Source organism: Pleurodeles waltl, chromosome 11, assembly GCF_031143425.1.
Source record: "Pleurodeles waltl isolate 20211129_DDA chromosome 11, aPleWal1.hap1.20221129, whole genome shotgun sequence".
NCBI classification, from domain to species: Eukaryota; Metazoa; Chordata; class Amphibia; order Caudata; family Salamandridae; genus Pleurodeles; species Pleurodeles waltl.
This window is the reverse complement of record NC_090450.1, coordinates 68,716,456-68,743,726: the sequence shown is the minus strand read 5'-3', so window position 1 is coordinate 68,743,726 and position 27,271 is coordinate 68,716,456. Positions and strand designations below refer to the sequence as shown.

The 27,271-nt window shown below is 42.4% G+C and overlaps 1 protein-coding gene across 2 annotated transcripts in view; it reads left to right on the top strand.

Annotated features, from left to right (window-relative positions):
• GNB4 (G protein subunit beta 4) overlaps nt 1–27,271 on the top strand; it is a 541,779-nt gene that overhangs the window by 124,573 nt on the left and 389,935 nt on the right. Inside the window, exon 2 of one of the 2 annotated variants that reach the window (XM_069213079.1) lies at nt 5,644–5,728. The exons of the other annotated variant lie outside the window; for it this stretch is intronic. The gene's annotated coding sequence lies outside the window, so the exon portion shown is untranslated. The remainder of the gene's footprint in view (nt 1–5,643; nt 5,729–27,271) is intronic. 2 annotated transcript variants of the gene reach the window in all.

Here is a 27,271-nt window from a genome sequence, read left to right as displayed (position 1 = left end):
GGACTCTCAAAGAGGTCTGGAGCTGGAACGACCTGCATAAGCCACCTGCATCAAGCCAAATCTCTCACAGAAGCTCACTACATAGACCCATGCAATGACACAGACCATCCACTTGCAGACAGATGCCCCCTCCAGAGAGAAGACCCAACAAGAGCGTCAGAAGGCGATTGAGCCGGTAGCATCTCTGGGCGCCCACGAACGGAGTCCCTCCCTACTGTTGGATGAGGAAGAGGGGGGTACTCTGAATCAGACCAAGACTCTTGTACTTCACAAGACTCCGAAGCTTCAATGCCGGTGGTGACTCAAGGGATATCTGATAACATTATCTAAAGGTGTCAGCTTACCAGTACAGTCAAAGTAAGAACAGCATTGCTTAAGGGGGAACACTGCTGGTAATACCTGCATGACCAGCCGAGTGCAGAGGAGTGAAACCTGGGGGCGGGGGGGCACTAGATTGCTACACGCCGGCTCTTTCGTAACTGCAGTTCTAAAAGTTGACTGTTGATGGTTTTTTTTTGCCTGTCCTGGGGAGTGGGAGTTTAACAGTTAATCGTTGGGTGTTTCGCAATAGGAAATTTGAGTCTTTCACCACTTGGAGGCACATATTCGGGCTGGGTGTGCCAATATTCTTGAGATGAAAAGTGCAGCATAGAAGGGTGAGATGAAGGGGGTGGAGGGGGATGAAACAGACATTGATGCGATGATTGCCATTGAAACCTATACATTTCTATCATGGCCCACAAGAGAAATGCATACGATGACTAAACAATATAAGGTCTTCTCATACTTAAAACAGGAGAGGCGTCCAAGTAGCTATGCTGCAAGAAACACACCTCACAGGCACCGGAGGTACAGCACTACACAGACAATGGAGGGGCCCGGCATATTACACCTCCTTCTTGGCCTATGCAAGAGGAATTCTGATTTGGATCACGGCAGGGGTCCCGTTCCAACACACAGGACATATCATTGACACAGAGGGTAGATATGTTGTAGTGAAAGGTAGATTAGAGGGACGGGACATAACCCTGGTTAACATTGATGCACCTAACATAGAGCAGGGTGCTTTCCTGATGACCGTGTCTGTGCGACTGGCCCTGTTTCTCCTCAGAACTACACTTATAGGGGGCTCACATCCGCCACTTCGAGACTTGTCAGGAACACGGACAGCCAGACAGTTCCAAGCCTGGCAAACTCAATGGAGACTTATCAACACATGGCGCCAACTCTACGGTGCGAGACTCCATTACTTACAAGTGCTCTTTGATACGTTCCTTAGCACCCCCGACATACACAGTTTAGTACCTAGCTTCCACAATTTCAGACCACAACCCTATATTATTCCACCTGAAATGGGGGCGCGTTAAAGCATGCATCCCCACATGGCAATTCAATCCCGAATCCCTGGAGGATCCACATTATCTAGAAGCAGTGAGAACACACATAGAACATTATTTCACAGAGAACATGGGCACAACCAGGCACCCCCTAGTGGAATGGGACGCCTTTAAGCCAGTCAATAGAGGCAAATGTCTGGCAGAATCGGTGGGGGTGAGATGCAGATTACTTAAGGAGGTCTCAACAGCTGAGGATACACAGAGGACAGGAGAAAAACAGAGACCGGCACATCCAAAATAGCAAAATAGATTACTGGAAGCTGAGTCACGCGGGCCAACTTGTACAGTGCAGGTGCTTTGATCATAAAAGATACATGACTTGGGCCCATGCAGAACGAGACAAGACTGGGTCCTTAATGGCCTGGTAAGCAGACTCGTCCAAGAGGGGCTTCATTATAGTGGATATCCTAACGGAGGGGGGACAAAGACTATACATGCAGGACAACGCGAACAAACACTTCATGGGCTACTATTCCCGACTCTACAAGAGTACTACCTGCCATGACGCAGAAGCACTTCAGACGTTCTTAGCCCCACTCCCCCTTCCAACCTTTGCGCAAGAGGAAGTGGAGACCCTCGGGTTGAGTTTTCCATTCAGGAGGTCCGTGGTGCGATTAAGGGATTGTCTCATGGTGAGACGCCATGGGATGTTTATGTTTTCAGATGAGTTTTACGTGGCATATTCAGACGTACTGGCTGGTTGACCTATATAAGGCTACCAGAGAGGAGGGGATACTACCAACTACCACTAGGGAAGCATTGGTGGTGCCGTTAGTGCCGTTATTGAAACCAGGGAAACCAGCAACTGACAGCGGCGCTTATAGACCGCTGGCAATGCTTATCTTGGACCATAAGATAGTCAGTAAGGTCTTGGCCACGCGGCTCCTCTCACATATGCCCCATCTGGTCCATCCTGACCAAGCCTGGCTTATACCAGGTCGCAACACAGCAATAAACATCCACTGATTGCTAGCAATAATAGATGACTCTACTTATGACAAAACTGGAGCTGTCATCTTAGCGAGGGACATCGTAAAGGCGTTTGACACCCTTGAATGGTAATTCCTCTACTCCGGTATGACCAAATGGGAATAGGAGAGGGTAACATAACTTGAGTCCGCTTATTATTTAATTGTCTCATGGCAAGGGTACGCACAGGCCAAACAATATCAGAAAGTTACACAGTACAGAGAGGGACAAGACAGGGCTCTCCCCAATACTAAGACAGATAGTCTTGTCACGATTCCTGTATTTTTTTACAGTGCTCCCCATATGGTTGCCCCCTCCAGTTTTCAGAGAACTGGACTTCCACCCATTGACATTCCTCTGGGGAAGGGCTGGAGATGGGTAGCTCTGACTAAACTGCAAGTACAATCGGCAGACTGCGGGCTGGCTGTGCCAGAGTTTGAATCTTACTATTTGGCTGCACACCTCCAGTGGTATGCCCAGGGGCGAGTGAGTAGACAAGCCCAAAATAGGTCGATACACCCCTTCACCTCCCTCTCTGACAAGACTACTGGAAGTGCTGCTAAGAATAAATAAGACAAGGGAAGATGACACAACAGAATAGAATTCAGAGTCTGCCGCAACTTCTGGATGAGATGCCTGCAGAAAATGAAGACTTGCACTCTGTTTCCCCGGCATTACCACTTGGGGGTGACTCTCCGTTGAGCCGAGAGTTTTAAAGCAGAATTTGACTTACCACATGGCCTTTTCTGCTCCATGGAGCCATTACAATGGCCTTGCGTAAACAGTGGAAGTCAGGCCTCATTGAACCACAGACACATGCAACAGGCCAATATCTAGGCCTGCCCTCAGGCACGTGCAAGACAGTCACATGCCTTTAAAGGATAATAAGAGAGGACATGGTCCAACCATTATAAACATTAAGGTCTAAATGGGAAGAAAATGCAGGGACTTCCATACCCGCCAAAGAATGGACACACATCCTGTAAAGGATCCCAAAGTTCTCATGAAATGCTAGATTTAAACTCATCAACTTTTTTGTCCCAACTCATCAACTTTTTTGTCCTACAGAGGGCCAAGGTTATTGATAAGGAGCTTCTCTGTACTCTGGGCTACTGCTTGTTAGGATGGTTCACCCACACTCTCAAAACAAAAGTTACCAGCAAATTTCAGGACTTGGCGACCAAAAGAGAAATAACCCGAATCTGAAAGGTGTAACGTTGGCCCCGCATTGGAGTCTGGCACAAAGAATTAGAAAGATGGGTGGGATGTGAGAGGGCTGTAATGCTTAGGGAGACCAGGAGGGGACTCAGGCCTTTAGATGAGGCAAGAGCTCGGGAAGTCCTACTAGACATTCTGACGGCACCGGACAAGACCTTCCAGAGACCCTCGCCCACATGGTCACCGAACCCTAGGGGTTAAGGCACTGACGAATCAGACCTCACGGAGAATATTGTGCAAGGAATATCCTTGAGACCTGGGTACCCGCACACATAGAATTTCCCTCGCTGACCACACTGAATCTCAGATGCCACCCTTTTGAACTACACCTTACCTATACCCAAACTGACGAATACCCATCTGGAACAACCTGTATTAACGACTCAATTATGTGGAGGGAGGGGAGTAGAGGGTGGGGGAGGAGGTGATGATTTTTGGGATGCAGCGAATGTTATTTCCTTTGATTGTGATGAGAAGACAAGTGTTAACAACATGCAAATGTTTTTGTACCTTGCAAACCTTCAATAAAATAGGTTTTAAAAAAAGAGCAGAAATAAATGTTTTCCCCCCAGGGGGAAGGGATCACCCTATCCAAAGAATAAGAAAAAAAGTTTCTCCGTGGAGAAAATATTTTCCCACTGGAGAAGAAAGAAAAAAGGTTTTAACAAGTAGATTTGCCCTTGCTCTGCATGTTTGTGAATGAGCAAATGTACATGTCAAAATTAATTTCACAAAAGTGTTCTAAGAGTAGGGTTTCCAGGGCTATTTCTGTAAACTCTTGTGAATTTCTGAAAGTCACAAATCTGCCACAATGCAAGGTGACAGAAATGCGAGAGCCCATAACGTTTCCCTTAATAGTTTTATGCTAGTTTGCCATATTATTGTTTTTAAAACTGACAAGCACCAAAGATGTTTTATTAATTCATGCTTTACAGAAATTGTATTTAAAGTTGTCATTTAGAATTGAAAATATTTCAACAAAACTGCCTGTGACTTTCGTCCTTTGTTTTTAAAACTGCAAATATTATATGGGAAAATGTACATAATCACCAATTTTCTTTATAGTTTTTCTGCATGTATTTGCATAAAATCACTGAGCATTGTAAGAGCATTTTAAATAGCTGTAAAGTGTTAAACGTTACTAATGTGTAAACATGTTTTGTATTGTAATCACTGTCAGCAATGCAAGCTAAACTTACTGCTCACTGTATTTCCTTAGATTAACACAATAATAGTAAAGGCTTTGCATTAATGCCCAGTATATGCAATTTATAATAAATGACACGTTTGCCTATTTTGTGTAAGTAGCAGATTGTCCTCTTTAACTACCGTGGGGCACACTGTAAATTGTCTGCCAAAGGGTGGAGCTGCGGGGGTTGGGCTTCACTTGTGCAGTTTATCCAAGGTTGTCCCTGACCCCAAACAATATGTCTAGGTTTCAAACTGTTCGCAACTCTGTTATTCAGGTACATTGACGTTATTCTTTGGGAACTTTATGATGACCAACATTTGGAAGTAGTCTGTGACATGTGGCACAATTTATTAACAAAACTGTAAATATAATCATAGTCCACTGGTAGTGGTAAAACTGCTTTTCACATTCAACTCTCTTTGCTGAAGCCTGGCACGTGTTGTACAGTGTCTCTTTGAGACAGCATATAGCAAGACTGGGCTTAGTCCCCATGAAGTTTGATCACAACACACCTGTTTTGTTGTCCATGAGATGGTGCCTGATCAGAGCAAGAATTACCGTAAAGTTGGCCTGTATTATTCACAACTGTCAACAACTGTGAACTATCTTTCAAAATAATAGTGGTGATCGCTGACTGGCAGCATTGACTCCGTAAAGCAGATACCCTTATTTGCAAAAAGAAATTGACCATCGTACAATCCTTCACAGGAAGTGTTTTCAGATTGTGGGACTCCCTTCCTCTCAGTACAATCCCATGAGGTCTTCAAGAACACAATGAAAAAGCTGTTATTCCAACAACAAATTTCTAACATGATTAATCTTCCTATCAAATCCACAAAAATCCTAATGAAGACTAATTTCTTTTAGGTTATCCACAGAGTCAAAAGGCTCAATTCACTTGGGCACTCTCTCTTGACTTCTAAGTTTGCCTTCAACTGTTCTGGCTCATTTTGTAAGTACTCCGAATCATGTAAGTTAATGTACGATTGACTTGATAAGTGGAGCTCAGTTTTAGATTTTGCTCACGTTAATGTTCTTCCTTATTTTGTAATGACCCTGAATGATGTAAGTGATTGTGCTCTTGCCTCTTAAAATGCAGCGAAGTATTTCTTTTGCTTATAGTAGCGCGCTACCTAGTTTTTTAATTTCTGGGAAACATTAACATTTTTGGTACTGTAGCCATTAAAAAGCGCTGCCTAATATTCTCTGTGTGTTTTTTCACTCTAAAAAATGAATTATCTGTATAGAGTTTTACCACCACAAAGGTATATACACAAATCATAAGTGAACAAATATATACTATTCCTAAAGTTGCATAACATTTGAAGTGAGATATTTATTAAACATTTTTTAGGCTAGTTAACATTATCAATGTTAACATTTTGCTTTGTGGTAATGACAAGAAACACAAAGAAATGTGTCCTAAATGTTGGTAAGCTGGACTAACCCTTTATGTGTAAGTGTTTGTTTGACATGACAGGTTGTTCACTTTGTTGAAGTGATTGCAGTAAGGAGTGCAAAGAACATAAATTCGGTCAGTGGCAGCTGGTACTTTTAGCAGGGAGAGTGGCGGATGGAAAACAAATGTACACATAAACACAGAGTCACACCGGTGCAGTCACACGGGCACACAGAGACACATCCATTCACTCCCAAATATTCAGGGACGCATGCACCAAACATTACAAATAAAAACACACTTACCTGTGCAGCTCTGCCTTGGAAGTCCCAGGAGGATGTGCACTTCTGCCTTCTCTTATTGGCTGACCCCCTCATTGGCTGAACTAAGATCAGCCAATGAGGGAACGCAGCAGTCCCTCACTCATCACAGAGTGGGATGGGTCAGTGATAGTTGCTGACCGCACCTCATTCTGTGACGAGGTATCAGTGAGGGACACACTGCCCTTCGCACTTTAAGGCTTTAAGCTGAAATGCCCAAGTCAGAGGCATTCAGTCATGCTACCCACATCAGGTGCTTTGACAGACTGAAGATGTCACGCCCGCAGAAGCTTTGACGACTTCATCCTGGCAAAGTTCAGCTCAGAAAGCCAGGTGTCAGCGCATCTAGCTCAAGTTTAACTCCTGACTGCCTGACCTGAAAATAAAAAGTGTCAGTCAGACTGACCTTTGCTCTGCCTGACAGACACTCTTTGTTTGGGCAAAAGTTGAGGACGTGAGATGGCCCCTCGACCAATTCGGATAGGCTGAATATAGTAGAGATTATCCTGAACATTACTTCTTTCTGGGTACTCTGTGTTGTGAGAAGTGGTTCACACATATTGAATCTACCAGTTGGGTAAAAGCTCAGGTTATATCCATAAACCTCAGAGAAGTATAATTGCCTGCACCCCAGTCCTGTGTCAAGTGTAAAAAATCTGGGGATTAAGTTTGACTCAGTTTTAACTATGGGGTAACAGATCGAAAGGTGTAGCCAAGACCTATTTGTTTCAATTACTGGTCCTCAGACAGAATATCTACCCTTTTAATGTACAGCAAAGTACACAGATATTAAATACCTTCATATCTGCCAGACTGGACTATTGTAATTCGACCTACTTTAGCCTTTTGGACAAGCTGTCAAACATTGTTCAAATAGTGCAGAATATGTCTGCCAGACTAATTCTAAACAGGAAAATTGAATCCATTAGCCTGGGTTTAGCCAAACTTCACTTGCGCTCATGTAAAGCAGAGAATCAGTGTTAAGACTTTGTTTAGTCCAGAAGGTGTTGTTTGACAACAGGCCTATCCGGCTGACTAAAAGAATGTCTTTTTACATCAGAGCTTGCATTTTGAGAAAGCTGCACTGGTGAATTTTCCCAGTATCAACAGAACCACACTGGGTCTTTTGTCAGTGGAAGCAGCAAGATTGTACCACAGTCTCCCTCTCGAATTTCAGTAGGAAAAATCTCTGTTAAAATTTATAAAACTATTTAAGACTCATTTGTTCCCTAGTGACGGATCCTTTCTCATCCCCATGCCAAGATACCCACAAGTGAACATTTGCACTCTGTGAGTGTGAAAAAATAAATAAATTAAATAAGCCTAAGAATAGCAAAGGGACGGTACGTTTCTGGGATATTGCTTATTTGAGATTTCCACATCAAAGGTTACAGTATGAGTTACTTGTTCCATAGCTGTGCATCCCATTGTCTGGATTGCCACTGCAAAACATCCAGAGCCAAATAGAAAAAGAGTACAAAATCAATTCTGAAATGCCATTGTCAAGATTCCTTTCAGACGTATGGACATAAAGAATGATCTTTAAGCAACAATGTTGTGCTATACATGTTAACAATGGTTCCAAAATATATGCATCATGTTTGCTCTGGTGCAAAAACTTTTCAGCGACATAGACAAGGACCAAATTGTTATGGTTTATTGTGTGTCCCATGAGTAGTAAAATAGTACAAAATGAATCTATCCAGTTATTGTACATGTACAAAGTTTCTCTAACATGGTCCCTTGTGCAAACTCATTGTAAAATATACTATGTTCAAGGGTGATGTGAAATGTAGTAAGGTGTCCCAAATATCTAGAATTATTTTCTTTATCAAACTTGAGTAGATAGTAGCTGAACTGCAAAGCTTCTGGAGCAATAGAATTTCCTGCAGCAGTCACTTTATTCACAACTACTGAGCTTGCTCTTTGTGGATTACATTTGGGAAGGGCAATCCAATCCTAGCCTTAAAAGTCATAAGCAACTTTTGGAAATATTCTGTATGTTTACGCACAAAAACGTCATTTAGTCATTCCCTTCTAAAGCAAAAGCTGTTCTTTGGAAGGGATAGGCAAGAGAAGTGTCCCTCACAGAGGTACAATGATAAATGTTTAGAGTCCTAGGGCCAGATGTAGGTAAGTTGGGTTTTGCGACTCGCAAATTGCAAGTCAGTGCAAGTCGCAAAACCCTATGCACAACAGTGTCCCTGACACTGTTTGCGACTCGCAAGGGGGTCGCAAATGCCCACCTCATGAATATTCATGAGGTAGGACGCAATTTGCGACCCACTTGAGACTCGCGGCACTCACAGGGATGGTGGCCTGCTGGAGACAGCAGACCACCATGTCTGCGACTGCTTTCAAATAAAGCAGTTTTTTTTTTGTAATGCAGCCAGTTTTCCTTAAAGGAAAACGAGATGCATTACAAAACTAAAAAATGAAACATTTTCGTTTCATTTTTTCAGAGCAGGCAGTGGTCCACAGGACCACTGCCTGCTCTGGAAAAATGTTTTTAATGCCATTCACAAAGGGGAAGGGGTCCCCTGGGGACCCCTTCCCTTTTGCAAATGGGTTAGCACCCATTTGAAATGGGTGCTAACTGTGATTGGTTTGTGTTCGCGGTCACAAACACAAATGTTTGTGATGTCATTCACAAAGGGGAAGGGGTCCCCTGGAGACCCCTTCCCTTTTGCGAATGGGTAAGCACCCATTTGAAATGGGTGCTAACTGCCATTGGTTTGCGTTCGCGGTCACAAAGGAATCTGGCATTGCACTGCGACTCGCAATTAGGAAGGGACTCCGCTTCCTAATTGCGACTCGCAAACCCGTTTTGCGATTTGGTAACGAGGTTACCGAATCGCAAAACGGGTTTTGTGCATTGCATACTGCAGTTTGCACATCGCAAACAGCGAAAATCGCTGTTTGCAACGTGCAAACTGTTTCCTACATCTGGCCCTTAACCCTTTCTCGCTAACAATGGTATCAAATAAATTTCACTTTGTAAAATTCGGCAGTCGTAGCGGCCATCATTTTGGGGAGGTGAACCTTCATGAGTGGATGGATCCCCTTGTACCTGATCAATGTATTCACCTATTGGAATATAAATTTCTTATAAAATTACAAGCATAACAGATTTAGACCCAAGGTAGATTTATCACATCTGATTTGCCTTGTATCACAAATCGGATTTGCAACTACATACCGATTCGGTATTAGGAAGGGGCATATCAAGGGAGTCCCTTCCTAATACTGAATCGCAGAGGTTTGTATGATTGTTTTCTGACTGTGAACGCGGTCGCAAAACAAACATAGTTAACACCGATTTCAATGCATTTTGGGATGTATGAAGCCCAATTTGCAATTCGGTAACTTGTTACCGAATCGCAAATCGGATTTGCAACTACATACCGATTCGGTATTAGGAAGGGGCATATCAAGTGCGTCCCTTCCTAATACCGAATCGCAGAGGCATGTATGATTGTTTTGTGACTGTGAATGCGGTCGCAAAACAAACACAGTTAACACCAATTTCAAATTGGTGCTAACCCATTCGCAAAGGGGAAGGGGCCCCCTTCCCCTATGGGAATGCATGCAAAAAAAAAAATTAATAGCAGGCAGTGGTCCCACGGACCACTGCCTACTTTAAAAAAATTAAAAGAAAACTTTTCTTTTTTCTTTTTTAAACGCATCCCATTTTCCTTTAAGGAAAACAGGCTGCATTAAAAAAAAATATTGCTTTATTTAAAAGCAGTCACAGACATGGTGGTCTGCTGAGCCCAGCAGGCCACCATCCCTGTGATTGTAGCCATTCACAATGGGTCGCAAATTGCGACCTACCTCATGAATATTAATGAGGCAGGTCCATCTGCGAGCCCTTACGAATCGAAACTCCTAGAGTTTCATAAATTCCAATAGCGATTACTTAATTGCAGTTTGCAAAAAAATCGCAATTTGGTCATAGGTATTGAAATTAATGATACATCTCTCCCAAAATACTCTGTGAGTTTAAGCTGTAACACTATTGTGGAAACCTCCTTGGCATCTCTAATAATTTTGATATGGTTTGACATGAGAGCCTGGAATGCAGGGAGACAGACAGCCCTGTCTTATTCCACTGCAAAGGGAAATCTTATTTTTGTAGCACTTTAATTATCTTGGTTTACCCTATCAATATTTTTATGCTGGCAATGACAGTAGGGCTGAGTAGATGTATTCACTGTGGACCTTTTTTCAATTATGTGTATTTTTGCTAACATTGCAGTCTGCCAAGGCCACATAAAACCTGTCTGGTGAAAGTCAATGAGTTGCAGGAAGAATACATCTATTCTGTTTGGAGGACAAGTGCCCTTTAAAACTTGCAGTCGCTTGAGGGTCTATATGTGTCAATATCCAATATATATATCAGACTTAGAGTTGGTGACAGAGCCAGTATCCTAAAAGGTGTAGTAACTCTTGGTACATGTTGCAGAACCCTTCCCTGTGAGGCCCTTGAGATGTGGCTATTTTCAATGGTTTACTGGCTTTACCTATTCTTTAGGTATTGTGCTATGTAAAGATACCTCTTATTATTATTAGGTAAGATATAGAAAGGATAGATCTTGTATATAGTCTGTCTGTTCCTTCTTTCTCATCAGCAAATAACTTTAAGTATCATGGAATTCCTTATTTTCTTCCTTTTTTGTGAATCACGTCTGCATATTTTATTATCTCACTGTGTACATAAGGTTTTTTGTAAATTTCTATTCACAATCTGTGTGCTAACCTGAAATATCCTCATCAAATAATATGTTTAAATAAGGTAACCTCTACCTTGTTAATATTAAGCATAACAATGTCCTTTCTCACTTTCCTGTGTTGATGAGTGTTTGCTAGGAAATGTTGCTGTTCGGGGTCAGCTCTAAAGCCTAGCCGGTTCATTATGCAGACTTTCAATCTGTGCAATCTTCAAGGCTGTGGGGAAATTGCACTCTTTTCCCACTCACTACTAAAGAATTTCCACAGCACAATTACCTTCATCCCATCATATGTGGTGGCCTCCAATGTTTCACATCCCGAGGCTGTTTATAAACTAAATTTCCCATATTTGCTCATTGATGTTGTTCTGATAATCTGAATCCCTAAACTGTTGTTTGTTACGTGTCTATTATAAATACGTTTCTCCCCTTCTCCCAATGTAAAGTTTGTCTTTATCGATGCATGGTCTGAATCTGTGATCCTGCAGATGTTTGTGAAGTGTCTCCTTCATTTGAGTGACTAACATATAAGTAGTCATGAGAAGAAAGTGAAATTGTTGTCATCTGGACGTCTGTCTCTCTAGGTATCTTTAAGTTCCAACCTTGAAAATCTTTGACCCTGTTTTAAATTGAGATCTCCACTTAACCTGGGAATCATCAAGTGTATCACGCCAGACTACCTTACTTTCACCACCGAATATTATATCACTTTAGTCAACTACTTAAAACTGGTGAAGGCAAATGAACTAAAATTGTAACCTTTAAGTAAGATGTATCATCCATGTATTTTGATGTAATCTTTAACATTAAATGGAAAATCCATGTGGACTAATATTGTTGCTGCTAGAAATTCGGTCTAGATATGGGATGGTGTAGAGTTTTTCTCATCTTGCTGGATCTATAAGTAGTAAGTACGATACTTGTGATAGTTGTTCATCTGAACTGATGTGGCGGAATATTCATCCCTCTCAAATGTGATTAGTATGAACAGTGATTTGCCTAGTATTACATTGGGTAAGCTTTCTACATGTGTTCTTGTTCTTCAGTGTCCTTTCATTGTTCAACTCTTCTTCCCCTGATCTGAATCATTATCTCCCTTAAATTCAGTATATATAGTGGACAAGTTATCATCAGTGTTAATTACTTTGTGTGAAGAGTAATTTTCTTTTCCATCTGGTTTCCCTCCTATTTTAAATGTAGACATGTTTATGCTAATATTGTGTAGTGTGGAAGTCCCGCTTGCAATTTTTCCCAACACAAGTCATGGATGACGAACCTATCTACTCCAGGTTTCTTTGGGGGCCTAAGCATGGATAGAGGAGCAGAGAGCTTATGAGCATGCCTCCCTGCCAAATCAGCAGTAGGGCAGAGCGCTGGGTCTAGGACAACCATACCATCTGGTGCAGGATGGATGATCGAGCAGGTCATGCAGTTCTCTGCTATGGGATCTGTATGATCTAAAGAAGTGGGAAGGGGGACAAGGAAGGGAGACACCACTAGAGTATGGCAGCCACACTTGGGCTGCACATATAAAGTCAGAAAATGGCCACATGAACTTCAAAACTTCACTTCCCTTGTGAATGTCCAAGATCAAGCCTAAGGGTTCGGAATGCCCAATCAGCAAGTGTCTCAAGAAATGGGGAATAGTTATAGAATAACTTTCTAGAAAAGGATGGGTTCCCCAAAAAGTTCACCTCCTGAAGTATATAAAAAGCTGAGGAAAGTGTGAGAGCTTGGAGCCTGGCTAAAAGTGCTTTCTCATTGTACAATAGATACCTTTAGATGTCCTCATCTGTAGTCGAACTGTACCCTGACATCAGCAGAGGGACACAGAGAACAAATAAGCCATGCAGACCAACTCTTTAAATACTTTGTACCCATCTCCCTGCATTCCTGTGTACTTATAATTGCTACAGTACAGGATGAATGCTTTCGAAATGTCTTCATTCCTAAGAGAATTGCAATATAGCCGTATTGCTCTTGTGGTTTATCACCTTTGTTTCTTTCTGTTACTGGGCGAGGTTCAAAAGTTGGTGTGTGTATGTATTTGTGTGCATCTACCATTCTTAAAGTAGCCTCACATAATTACATGAATCTTGAGCTTACACCATCTTAATACAATTCTTACTTTGCACTCAAACACCATTCCAGTACTTGATAACCTGATCAGGGTCACAATATCCCAACATGCAATACATAATAAATAAAAAAAAAAAACTAATTATAAAAGGACTGACTAAAGGTGTCACACATCACTTGCAGTAGTTATGAACTGATCCTATTTTACACTTACAAGCTCCTGTTTGATTTTTGGTGGGTAAGCAGAATATAGTTGCCGCTAGGTAGTTGTAGTGAGAACCTAGTTTCTAAATAAAAAGCTTTTTTGACTTGCCTATATCTTTGGCGCTACTTGATGAATCTTCATGAAACGTTCCCAAAAAACTTGCCAGTCCTGTAAGCTGCTGCCTGGAAAGTTTTGGGGTGATCTGTCCAGGGGGGGGGGGGGGTTTGGGGGCGGCCTGCGGGGGTTGTGAAAATTAGGGTGGCCCAAAACACGTTTTCCCCATTCATTTTTCCATAGGAATTTTGAACTAAGATAGCACATTAACTACTGGATGGAATTACACCAAATTTGACAGGAAAGTAGGTCCAGAAAGAGTGCTTTTTTGTTTTGGTGTAATTCTGTTTGGTAATATTAAAGAAATGAAAGAAAATCCAAATTTGTATCTCTAAGGATGCAATGGTGTTTCTCCCGATCTCGCACAGAGATCTGATTGGCTGATAACACTTCAACAACAGAGGTCATAACAAATTAAAAATAATATAAAAATAATAAATAAATAATAATAATAATAAATAAATAAGTAAAATTAAATTAAAAAATAAAGAAAAGGGGCCAGGGCACAAACACACTGACCCCATAGCTCTGGTGGTGGGGTCCCAAAGGGGTTGCAAATCTGCAGTAAAAATGAAGAAAAAAAAAAAACACACAAGCGTGGCCTTTGGTTCACCACCCTCCCTGGGACTATGCATAAGTTGGAGGAGGCTGTGTGGCCACCATCTTGGAGCCGCTGTTAGCCCTGGGGACTGCCAGCCCCCAGGGCCAGCTCCTGCTATGTCCTGGGGTTCCCACCCCCGGGACATAGCTGCTTGTTGTGGCTTGGCTGCAGCTTTGCAGCCAAGCCACAGCCAACACTTCAAGTTTTTGACAGCAGGTCCTGCTGTCAATATACAAAGCTTTCATCAATGTGCCCTACATGCGTGTAGGGGACAGAGATGAAATGCTTCAGCAAGCATGGAGCTGCTGTCAAAGCAGCTCCATGCTTGCTGAAGCAATGGCACCACGAGAGAAGCCTTGAGGCTTCCCCAAAGCAGCATTTTTATAATAAAATATATTAAAAAAATACAAATAAATAAATAAATGTGGCGGGACTGTGAAGCTCATAAAGAGCTAAGATAAAAAGTTAAAGAACAAAAAAAAGCCTACAGCTCTGTGTGAAGGTCTAGTGACCTTCACACGAGTCCAGCCAGACTTACTTACTTTTTTTTTTTTAAGTACAAATTACTTTTATGTTAAAAAATGACAAATACATTTTTTATTTTAAATTGCAGAGAAATATCTCACTCTAAGTTAATCATACATAAAAGCCTAAAAAAACTCTCTAACTCTCTCACTTTTTTCTCTCTCTCTCTTTCAATTTCTCCCACTCACACATCCACTCAGACACTTACGCACCCTCTCACAGACCCACTGAGACACTCAGGCAACCAGTCACAGACCCACTCAGACCCTCTTGCACCCACTCACAGACCCACTCAGACACTCACGCACCCAGTCACAGACCCACTCAGACCCTCTTGCACCCATTCACAGCCCCAGTCAGACCCTCACGCACCCATTCACAGACCCACTCAAACAGTTACTCCTACTCATAGACCACCTCAGCCTCACACACCCACTCACACCCCCACTGACAGCCTCATGCACCCACTCACAGAGCCACACACAGACACACCCACTAAACACTGATGTACACACACTCACACCCAGACAGACACTCACACAGCCACTCATACCCCCAGATACACCCTCTTACACCTATTCTCACACTCAGAGAGGCTACGGCCAACTTCCGCTGTGCACGGCCAAAGGGCTGTGCAAAGCATGGGATTGGGTGGTTAGGGGATTGACTGCAGGGTCTGGCTACTGGGCAGGTCTTGCAGGCAACCTCCACTGCAAAAAGGCAAAGTTACAGGGACTGTATTTTTAGGTTCAGATTATACACAAACAGAACAACAGAAATTCAGCAGTTATAGTTATACTTATCTCAAGACACTATAACTTGTGCTGTAAGGTAACTATAACTCACGATCTCACCATGCATATTTCTCAGTAATGATTTTATCACACATGTTGGAGTTATATTACAAATGATGTCATAGAATATGTAAAGACTGATGTAATGTGTGGGGTAGGTAGCAGTGCATGGCGAGGGCCCCCTTCTTTTTTTCTCTAACTTTTTGTTGTGACTCAGCTGAGTCTGAGTTCCAAAATGACAGCCAATGCCCCCTGTTTGAAGTGTTGGTAGCCAATCAGACATCAGCATGGAATCGGTGGGATCCATTGAGGATCCGCTTCATTCGATATACAATTTTCTTTAAATTACTCAAGAACTACTGAACAGATTTACACCAAATTACAAAAAGGGCTACCTTTCTGCCAAATTTGGTGTAATTCTCTCCAGCGGTTCAGGCTGTAGCCATTGCAAAATTGCAATGGGAAAATGTGTTTTGGGACCCCCTTTTTATTACCTCGGCCCCTGCTTGATGAATCACCCCAAAACTGTCAGCAAAGCAGCTGAAGTGAGTGGCAATATAGTTCTGAAAATTCCGCTTGGGTGGTGATCCTCACTCCTGTTTTTCCGTGTTTTCCGCGTTCCTGTTCTTCCTGCAAGATTATATTCCATTTTTTCCTTTTTTTCATTGTTTCTATTTCCTCTCTTTCAGGAGTTCCTGCGTAGAGGTTTTTTCCCACATTTTTGGGTTTTTCCTCTGGGACTCCTTCTGAAGGGTACGGTCTGCCTTGGCGTCTTTTCAGTCAGCAGCACTGTGGTTACTAGAAAGGGTCGTCCCTATCATGGCCAGTCCAGAACCAGTAAAAGACCGGGTGTTCCTTCAAATTCTTCAGCCAACTGTGGTAAGAGACGTGCAGACCGTGACAGATTGCAACACCAAAAGAATCTGCATTGCGTGAGGACCACGGAAGGACCACAGGAAGATGTCGTAGAAAATGCACAATCCATGCTCCATACTGTGCAACAACAAGCTCATGAATTACAACAACTGCGGGCAGAGAATACTGCCCTACGACAAGCCTTGTCTTCCTGACCTGTGGATATACCTCCTGTGTCTACCTCGACACCTCGATATTCTGGAGACGTGCATAAAGTCAAGGAATTTCTGGACTCATTGACAATCTTCTTTGCCTTTCGACCCTTACAATTCTCATCCGACAAAGCCAAGGTGGGTTATTTCATCAGTGCCTTGTCTGGCCCCGCACTAGCTTGAGCGACCCCCTTGGTCTCTGATGAAGATCCTGTCTTAGATAATTATCCTGCCTTTCTTAAACTCTTTAAGCAGACGTTCGAGCAACCAGGGTTGGAGGCAGCTGCTGAAGAAGCATTATGTGCCATACAGCAAGGCAATCAGGACGTATTACAATATATAACCCGCTTTAAACAGCTAGCAGCTGAGACCACTTGGGTGTAACGCACTTTTGTAACTCTGTTTCGCCAAGGACTTTGAGAAGAAATAAAAGATGAATTGGTACATTCCACTCAATTTAGATCTCTGAAAGAACTGAGGGATCAGGCTTTGAATATAAATGTATAGATTGCGGGAACATAAGATGGAAAGGCGGAAGACTCGCTTACAGTACCAGTCCGGAGTACCCCGTTCCACAAACCGACGTTCTGACGAATTCCATCTTGAAGCAAGTAAGTCTACAGAAGAAGAACCCATGCAGATTGAGCTAGTCCGTGGTCCTTTATCTGACTCAGAAAGACAGGATAGGCAGCGAAAGGGTTTTCGTCTATACTGTGGCAAAGCTGGTCATTTGATCGGGATGTGTCCTGTCCGTCTTTCCAGACCCTCGGGAAATGCCAGCTCCCTCCCCCTGTGAGGGGGAAGGGGACGGGAGGAGTAGACTTACCTTCAGTATGTTCCTCTGGAGATAATATATCTGCTCTGTTTATACTATCTGTTATGGTACAGTGTTCCCAAAGTGAAGAAGAGCAGGTTTTTGCTTTATTGGATTGTGGAGCAAGTGGTATATATTTGGATGAGACCTGGGCCAAAGAAAAAGGTATCCCATGAGTTCCTAAAGAAATGTCGGAACAAAGTCACACAGTTGATGGTTCTCCTTTAACCTCAGGACCTGTAGTGGATTCTACACCCATTCTCTGTCTGCGTTTTGGGAGGCACCAGGAACCATTACCTTTGATCTAATAGCCTCTCCAAATCATACCATAATATTAGGAATTTCCTGGTTAACTCGGCATAACCCATATATCAATTGGGAGACAAGAACAATATCTTTATCATCACAGTTTTGCCAACAGAACTGCTACTTCACAAAATCTTATTGGTCTCCAAAAGGGTTAAGTCTTTCTACCAAAGATACAAACTGCTCTATCAACATGATACAGGGAGTACCAAGTTGTTACTAAGAATACAGTGATGTTTTCCAGAAGCCTTGCAAACCTGTTTTACCTCCCCATCGTGTCTATGACTGCACCATTCCTTTGATTCCGGGAGAAGTGGTTCCCTTGGGTCGGATGTATTCGTTGACTGAACAAGAAAAGAAAGTACTTAAAGAATACCTAGATGATAATCTACAGAATGGTTTAATCGCCCCCTCTTCATCTCCTGCAGGGGCTCCTTTTTTCTTAGTTCCAAAGAAAACGAAAGATCTGCGTCCCTGTGTTGACTTTTGAAGACATGACAAAATAACCATCAAGGATCGTTTTCCCTTATTAGGGATATACTTGACGCGGTCCAAGGTGCCTACAAAATTGGTTTTGAGGAGTGCCTAACATCTCCTACGTGTCAAAGAAGGAAATGAGTGGAAAACAGCCTTTCGTACTCCATTCGGTCATTATGAATACCGAGTCATGCCTTTTGGTTTAACCAATGCACCATCCATATTTCAACGATTCATGGATTCTGTGTTTTCTGACTTATTAAATCACATTGTGGTGATATATCTGGACAGTATCCTAGTATACTCCCGTGTACCTGAACAGCATACTGAGCATGTCCGTCAGATTTTGGAAAGATGCAGACAGAATCAGTTATATAGTAAACCAGAGACATGTGAATTTAACAAGACTGAAGTACAGTATCTTGGGTTCTGCATCAATCCGAATGGAATAGCTATAGATCCTGACAAAGTACAAGCCTTTTGGATTGGCCTTCTCCCTCTTCTGTTAAAGAAACCCAATGCTTCCTAGGTCTCTCAAACTTTTATCGACAATATATACAAGACTTTGCCCATCAACAAAGTTTTATCACCCAAACCATCAAGGGAGAAAATCTGAAGAAAGGATTTGTCTGGACTGACAGTGCTGAAAAGGCCTTTCAAAATCTGCAACAGGCCTTTATCCAAGCTCCTATATTATGACATCTGGATACTACTAAGAAGTTTATAGTAGTTACTGATGCCTCTGAGTGAGCAATTGGTGCTGTCTTGCTCCAGAAACAAGAAGACGATGGTTTGGAACATCCTATCTTTTACTTATCCCATATACTGACAGAAGCGGAACGCAATTATTCGGTGTTAGAACAGGAATTACTTGCTCTCAAGGCTGCCAGCAAAGAATGGAGACATTTCCTAATGGGTACCAAAGAACCATTTGAAGCAAGAACTGATCATTGTAATTTACAATGTCTCTGGAATTTCCAATGTCGAAACAGTCATCAACAAGATGGGCCTTCTTTTTTAGCCAATATGACTTCATTGTAACCTAAACTCCCGGATCCCAGAACTTAGTAGCAGATGCATTATCCCGTCGCTATCCAGAAAGCACTAACACGTCCTCTCCAAATATCATCGAATCCAGTCATATCATCGGGGTTAATCAGTGCTTTCTTGATCGTGGTAAATCAGAATATCAGTATCTTCAACTAGAAGAATGGAATAAATTGAGTTCTCAACTACAAAAGTACCAGGACTACTTCTATTATCAAAACACCCCCTTTTTGGTAACTAAAAAAGTACAAACCGAGGCGTTACAGATGTGCCAAAATTCTCCCCTAGCTGGACATCGTTGAATTAAAAAGACACAGGAGTTGCTTCTACGTTCTTTTTGGTGGCCTACTCTTAAGAACGATGCTGAATCCTATGTAACATCATGTCCTGTATGTGCACAAACCAAGACACTTCGAACCAAGCCAGCTGGATTATTGATGTCCCTGCCTCTTCCCTCTGCTCCATGGCACACCCTGTCTAAGGATTTCATATGTTCATTACTGTCTTCTTCAGGAGTTCATGTCTTCATGGTAACTGTTGATTCTTTTATCAAGATGGCTCATTTCACAGCTTTAAAGAAATTGCCTAAAGCTCAAGAAATGAGTCATATATTCATGCAAGATATTTTTCGCATACATGGCTTTCCACAAGTGATTATTTCAGACCGAGGACCCCAATACTTGTCACGTTTTTGGAAGGCTTTTTGTATTTTAATGCTTATTGATGTCTCCCTTTCCTCAGGAATTCCTCCACAAACCAACGGTCAAACTTAACACTTGAATCAGGAACTCCAACAATATTTACTTTGTTTCTGTAATGCCACTCAAAGTAACTGGTTGGATTTTCTTTCTTTAAGTGAGTTTTCCTACAATAATACGGTGCATAGTGTAACAGTATCAACACCTTTTTATTGCACCTATGGTTTCCATCCCAAGACCTTTTCCACTATCCCTTGTGTGTTGCCTTCTGTTCCTGCGGTTAAGTCATTTGCATGACGACTCCGCCATATTCAAGGCCTGATCTAAACTACCCTTTTGGCTTCTACAAATACTATGAAAAGAAAGGCTGATCACCAACTTCGGGTGGCACCATCTTATCAACCAGGAGACAGTGTGGCTTTTGTTTAAATTTCTGCCCTTTCGTTTTTCTCAAAACAAGTTTAAACCCAACTTTTATGGTCCTTTTTGCATACTGCTGTTATTGAATCCTGTTGTTGTTCGGCTACGTTTACCACAGACTTGGAAGGTTCATCCAGTTTTTCATGTCTCACAGCTTAAACCATTTGTTCCTGATTAATACATAGGCGTTTTCAATGTCCTCCTCCCCTTTCTGTGGAAGGCCATTCTGAATATGAAGTATAAGGGATCTATGATTCACAAATCTTTTGGAACAAACTACAATTCCTGATACACTGGAAAGGTTATCCCCTCAGTGATTGTTCATGGAAAGATGCTTCCTCAGTTCATGCACCCCGTTTGGTTCGCACTTTCTTTTCTCTTTTTCCTGACAAGCCTGGGGCCTTGGGAAGGGGGCCAACTGTGACCCCGCTCACTACTGCGGCGTCTCTGCATCGGATTGCGGTCGGGCTGGCGGTCTGCGTTTCGGGACTCCGGCACCGCCGCAGACCTTTTTTCTGTTTGCATTTTTCTGCGGGGCGCCCCATGAGGCACATTTTGTGCTCTGGGTCGTGCCACAGCCCCTGCCAGCCTCCCTGATTTTTATCATACTTACCTCCTTGGGTTTTTTTCCCTCTTCTTTCCTCCTTTTCTTCTTTTTTCTTCAATCTTTGTTTCTTCTTTTTCTTGGTGTCCATGTTGTCTTCCTCCTTGATGTTCTTCTTCCCAGCATGCTTTTTTCTTTTTCCTTTTCTACTTGGTCTTTTTTTCCTATTCTTTTCTATATGGTCTTTCCCAATTCAAGATGGTGTCGTACTCTCTTCCTGTTATGTCACTTCCTGTTTTCTGGTATATAAGCACTTGAGTTCTTGTCTTCCTTTCTTTGCAAACACTTCCGCTTTTGTGGTGATCCTCGCTCCTGTTTTTCCGTGTTTTACGCGTTTCTGTTTTTTTCCTGCAAGATTATATTCTATTTTTTCCCTTTTTCATTGTTTCTTTTTCCTCTCTTTCAGGAGTTCCTGTGTAGAGGTTTTTTCCCACATTTTGGGGTTTTTCCTCTGGGACTCCTTCTGGAGGGTTCGGTCTGCCTTGGTGTCTTTTCCAGTCAGCAGCACCGTGGCTACAAGAAAGGGTCTCCCCTATCTTGGCCAGTCCAGAACCAGTAAAAGACTGGGTGTTCCTTCAAGTTCTTCAGCCAACGGTGGTAAGAGACGTGCAGACCGTGACACAGGTAGTCTCATATGCCTAGACCAAGGGTCTCCAACCTTTTCTGTAGCGAGAGCTAATTCTGACCAGTGAAAATCATTGTGAGCTACTGACGGCTAAGCAGCTCACACATTATTACCAGACACCCCCACACCCAGCTTTTTTGACTTTAAGCCTAATGTCAATAGAGTCAAATACTATGGTTTGAACAAAATACTTTCACTGGAGGCATTATGACAGGCCTTCCATGTGTGACTATGAAAGTGTGCTCTTAAAAAATGTATGAACATGTGTGCATGCAAATGGAATATATGAATATGTGTAACTGAGAGCCTATGTCATATATAGTTGTGGCACACAACAAATCTATTGCCATATGTGGCACCGTTACATCCATAACATAAGCACACAACCATTTTTTAAATGGGAGAAATTTAAAGTGCAAAAATATTTCTGATGGGAACATTTTTCTGCACTTTATATTTCTCCCATTAAAACAATTACTGTATTTTCCAGTTATAAATATGTCACAGTGTTCTACTGGCCAATGGGAGCAAGAGGGCTGCTGTTTATGAATGCAACACTTTGAAAAACAATTTGAGAAAATGAAAATGACAAGTTAACTTAATTATAAGGTAACTTTTAATTTTTATTTTCTCCAATTTAAAAGCATTGAGAAACAACATTTTGTTCTCACCTCCAATACTGAGTTGATAAGGACTTTTGTTTAAGAGTTAAATGTCTTAATGCTTCAATTCTTCACCTCTGTGCCCTGGGTCATAAATCTGACTCCAGCACTGCTACTAATCAGGCTCTGCTGTCTCCAGCCTGATGATAATAATGTAAAATAAACAAAGTGTTCCCTTAAATTTAAAAGGAAAAATGTGAAGCTGTGCTTAGTTAAAAATTAACTCCATGCTGTGAGCTACTTTGAAAGGGTCTGGGATCTACTGGAAGCTCATGATCGACTAGTTGGATGCACCTGACCTAGACATATGTTCTAATGCACATACATCATCAATTGCCTTAACTATACTCTTTCAGCCCAAAGAACTCCCCCTCTACACCCTCACTGAATGTTACCCCTCACTGAATTTCCCCCAAAGGAAAGTGTAGTTTCTACTAATGGTTGTGATAGGCAAGGCCATTTGAAAAATCTGATCAAATACAGGACTCCTTTGTAGACTCAAAATACTACAGCCATTGACAAAACCATGATCGGAGGTGACAGCATCTATGAACCACCCACTTCCCACTCAGTACTTAATTTTAACTTGGGAATCACATTTATTAGCTGTCCTGTAACTGTTTAATAGTAGAACTATAAACGCTTTCACCTGCATAGTTATATTAAAGATCCCTTAAGTTTGATACTCAGAAGCTTTCAGTACTTAAAGGACACATACCTCATGAAATAGCCCAGTATCTAAAGGCGCTTTTCAGTCCTCTAAGTTGTCATCTTAGACTTACAGCTGCATATGTTGCCTCTTTCCTCTCTAGCCTAGGTTGTATGTAGAAAAGAAGGCCCTATTGTAGCTTATGATGTATTCTGATATTCAAATTCCAGACATGTCTAATAGTTTACCAGTTTCAAATTGGGACAGTGCCACTACTATGGAGTGGGAAACCACATCTTATTCATCTTTCTGAAACCCGGAGGTGTCTTTTTTTAAATATTGCGTACGAAAGTCTTGACGGCATAATATTAATTTCTCTGATTTGTTAAAGTTGTTAGTGTTGTTGAATCTTATTTAAGATGTTTTTCTTTGTCTGAAAAAATTGCACCCTCTTGAGAATGCCTAACTGAAGCCGTTGGTGCAACTTCTTTCGAAGGAGATTTAGATATTCCCCTTTCATATTCTTTGATGTAAAGGCACCATCGCCAGAAAAAAACCCTGATGTGAAGTTTATTCTACCTAGAGTTTTTCTTTTGGTTCTTCTGTCTTGTAGAAAAGTGTGGTCTTTTATTTGCAAGATTGATGAACTTTGCATCTACAGCTGTAAATCAACCCTTCACTTCTAAGATGTTATGGATCCTGACTCTAAGTGATTGAGTCAGTGTGGTTTGCAAGATCAGTATCTCATTCATGCACTCTTGTAAAATCATTTTTATTTTGCATTAGTGTGAGTGCTTGCCCGTCTGTCCAATTCCACTGAAGATCCAACTTTTACTTTTGAGAGTGCTGCCATAGCCAGATGTTTGTGATCGGCATAAATGGAGAAATCCAGGCAGTTTCAGTTTGGTGTAGCCATGCACCAATAACTATATTTGGAAAAAGTAGCAAAGCGTGACTGCTCTACGTGTCCAGTTTTTGCATCTTGAAATAAATGCCTTTCCTTTCCCAAAAGTAACTGAATGGGCTACATTGAATGTTTTGTTCTGGCTAAAAGATTGAATGTTTGTCAGTGATAAACTAATGTTGATTTGTCTGAGCTTTTACTGTCAGGGTTTGACTTTCTGTTAATTTCTGTCTGTTCACCTTTACTTGCTTCCATAGGGTGCACCCCGCCCAAAGCCTACACCTAATTGAGTGCTTTCCTGTCCCTTGGCAGGAGAGTCTCACTTTTTCACGCTACTCTCCCTTTCAGGTGTGCCCCTGATGTCCTTCCTAGCAGTGTCCCAAGGTATTCTGTCTTTTGCAGGCCATCCTAGCAACATCCCTGGATCCTCTTGGCTTTTACAGGCCTCCAATTCACTCATCAGTCTTCTAGGTGTCTCAGTGCACAAGTGAACCTCACTGGGTCCCTTATCTTCCACAGCCTGTCAAACCTCCCGTTTCCACTGTGATAGTAAGCAGATTCCACCTCTTTGAGCTTCAGTAGGCCACTTTATGACTGCTGCTTTGACCAGTGCAGCATTGGTGTCATCACGTAGGCTGCACCTCTCTGATGGAAATCTTTTGCAGGAGGGCGCTGAAGGATGAACTCAAAGGAAAGGTTGGCCTATGCCAAGCATTATTGTTCTAGGAGCTCAGACTTGCGAAAGGCCCTTTGTCTATCTTACCATGCCATTTTGAAGCTGTACTGGGCTGAAATTAGAATGATGCACTGTTGTTCATGGGAAGATTGCACACTCCACCCTTGCATTACCACTTGCCCTCTACTGCCATTTCTTGGAGGATATCTTTTTAAAACATACTTGTATTAAGATTGTGGTGCTGATTATATCAGGACAAACCTCTTTTGTTTCATGACTTTTGCTCTGTCCTCTGTGACCCTGTACTACTCCAACCTGTTGCTTACAGGAATTGTATTTTGTAGATGATACACTGTTCTTCAACCTACAAATCGGTATGGCTGTCATTTTCATGTACACTTACTGAGGTGGGTCTTGTTCTCATTGCCTGAAGTAAACTTATTGTTTCTTTGTAAGATCTGTAGTATTGGACTGATTAGGCTTAAAGAACGAGTTACTTACCTTCGGTAACGACTTTTCTGGTGGATACATTAGCTACCTGTGGATTCCTCACCTCATGAATACTCCCATGGCGCCAGCATTCGACGGAAATCTTCTTACTAGTCTCTGCACGTCGACGAGGACGTCACTGTCTCGCACGCGACGCCGTCTGACGTCATACAGGCAATAAGAGGTCCTCGACGACGTGCGGACGTCAGTACCAATCATTTTTTACGTGCATGAGAACAACCAGGCAATGCAATGAAAGAACAAAGCAACATCCATTATATTGTAAAAATACACCACATTGTATGAATAACTGTAAATCTTTTTTATGTACATATATATATATATATATATAAAACTCTTTCTTTTAAAATATATACACACACCAAGTATATACATAAAGATATATACACATATACCTATATATATATAAATATATTATATATATACATCTATTGCACCCTCAAAGATCAAGAGGAGCGCACTCAAGGATTACTTGGCAAGACCATAAAGGCAACGGGGAGGCGGGTGGGACCGTGAGGAATCCACAGGTAGCTAATGTATCCACCAGAAAAGTCGTTACCGAAGGTAAGTAACTCGTTCTTCTGATGGATACAACTACCTGTGGATTCCTCACCTCATGAATAGAGTCCCAAAGCAGTACCACGCCCGGCGGTGGGTGCCTAAATGGTCAAACCAAGAAATCCTGCAGCACTGACCGTGTAAAATGGCCGTCCCTTCTAACCTCAGAATCTAAACAGTAATGTTTTGCAAAAGTGTGAAGGGACGACCAAGTTGCGGCCTTGCAGATGTCGACCACAGGAACACCTCTGGCTAAGGCCGAAGTGGCCGACTTAGCTCTGGTGGAATGAGCTCTAATGCCCTCAGGAGGATCCTTCTTTGCCAAAGAGTAACATATTTTAATGCAAAGAACAACCCACCTGGATAGTGTTCTCTTGTGGACTGCCTTTCCTCTCCTCTTGCCCACGTATCCAATAAACAGCTGATCCTCCAGCCTGAAATCCTTTGTTCTATCGATAAAGAAGCTCAACGCTCTCTTTGGGTCCAAACGGTGCAGTCTTTCTTCCTCTTTGGAAGGATGAGGCGGAGGATAGAACGTGGACAAAGTAATTGCCTGAGCCAAATGGAAGGGTGAAACAACCTTCGGGAGGAAAGCAGCCTTGGTCCTCAACACCACCTTATCCCCATAAAAAGTTGTATAAGGGGGTTTTACTGATAAGGCCTGCAACTCACTCACTCTCCTTGCTGATGTTATAGCTATCAGGAAGACTGTTTTTAAAAACAAATACCTCAAGGGGCAAGAATGCATAGGTTCAAAAGGGGACCCCATAAGGAAAGTCAGGACTAAGGACAAATCCCATTGCGGCATAACGAATGGCTTTGGAGGATATTGATTTAGAAGACCTTTCAAGAATCTGATAACAATAGGGGATTTAAATAAAGATGGTTGGTCTGGAAGACATATGAAGGCTGACAAGGCCGATAAATAACCTTTAATGGTAGCCACTGCACAACCTTTCTGCGCCAGAGATAGAGCAAAAGACAAAACGTCCGATAGATGAGCTTGTAAAGGATCAATCTGCCTCTCTCCACACCACGCAACAAATTTAGACCACCTATTAGCTTAGATAGATTTAGTGGAGTGTCGCCTGGCCGCTAATATAACATCCACTACCTCAGGGGGGAGAGCAAAGGAACTCAGGTTGCCCCGTTCAATCTCCAGGCATGTAGGTGCAGACTCTGGAGGTTGGGGTGTAGAACCTGCCCCTGCGACTGCGAGAGGAGGTCTGCCCTGAAAGGGAGACGGAGCGGCGGGCACGTTGAGAGTTGGAGAAGGTCGGAGTACCACACCCTCCTTGGCCAATCCGGAGCTATTAAGATTACTAGAGCCCGGTCTTGGCGAATCTTCCTCAATACTCGAGGAATCAAGGGTATGGGAGGAAACGCGTAAAGCAACTGGCCGCACCAGGTCATTTGAAACGCGTCCCCCAACGCTTCCTGCATCGGATACTGAAGGCTGCAGAACAACGGACAATGCGCGTTCTCTCGAGTGGCGAACAGATCTACCCGAGGAAACCCCCACTTCTGGAAGATTAAACGGACTTGATCTGGATGGAGACGCCACTCGTGGTCTGCCGAGAAGTGGCGACTGAGACTGTCCGCACGCACGTTCAAGACTCCGGCCAGATGGTTTGCTATCAAGCAAATCCGATGGTCCTTTGCCCAGGACCATAGTCGAAGAGCTTCTCTGCAGAGAAGGTACGACCCCACT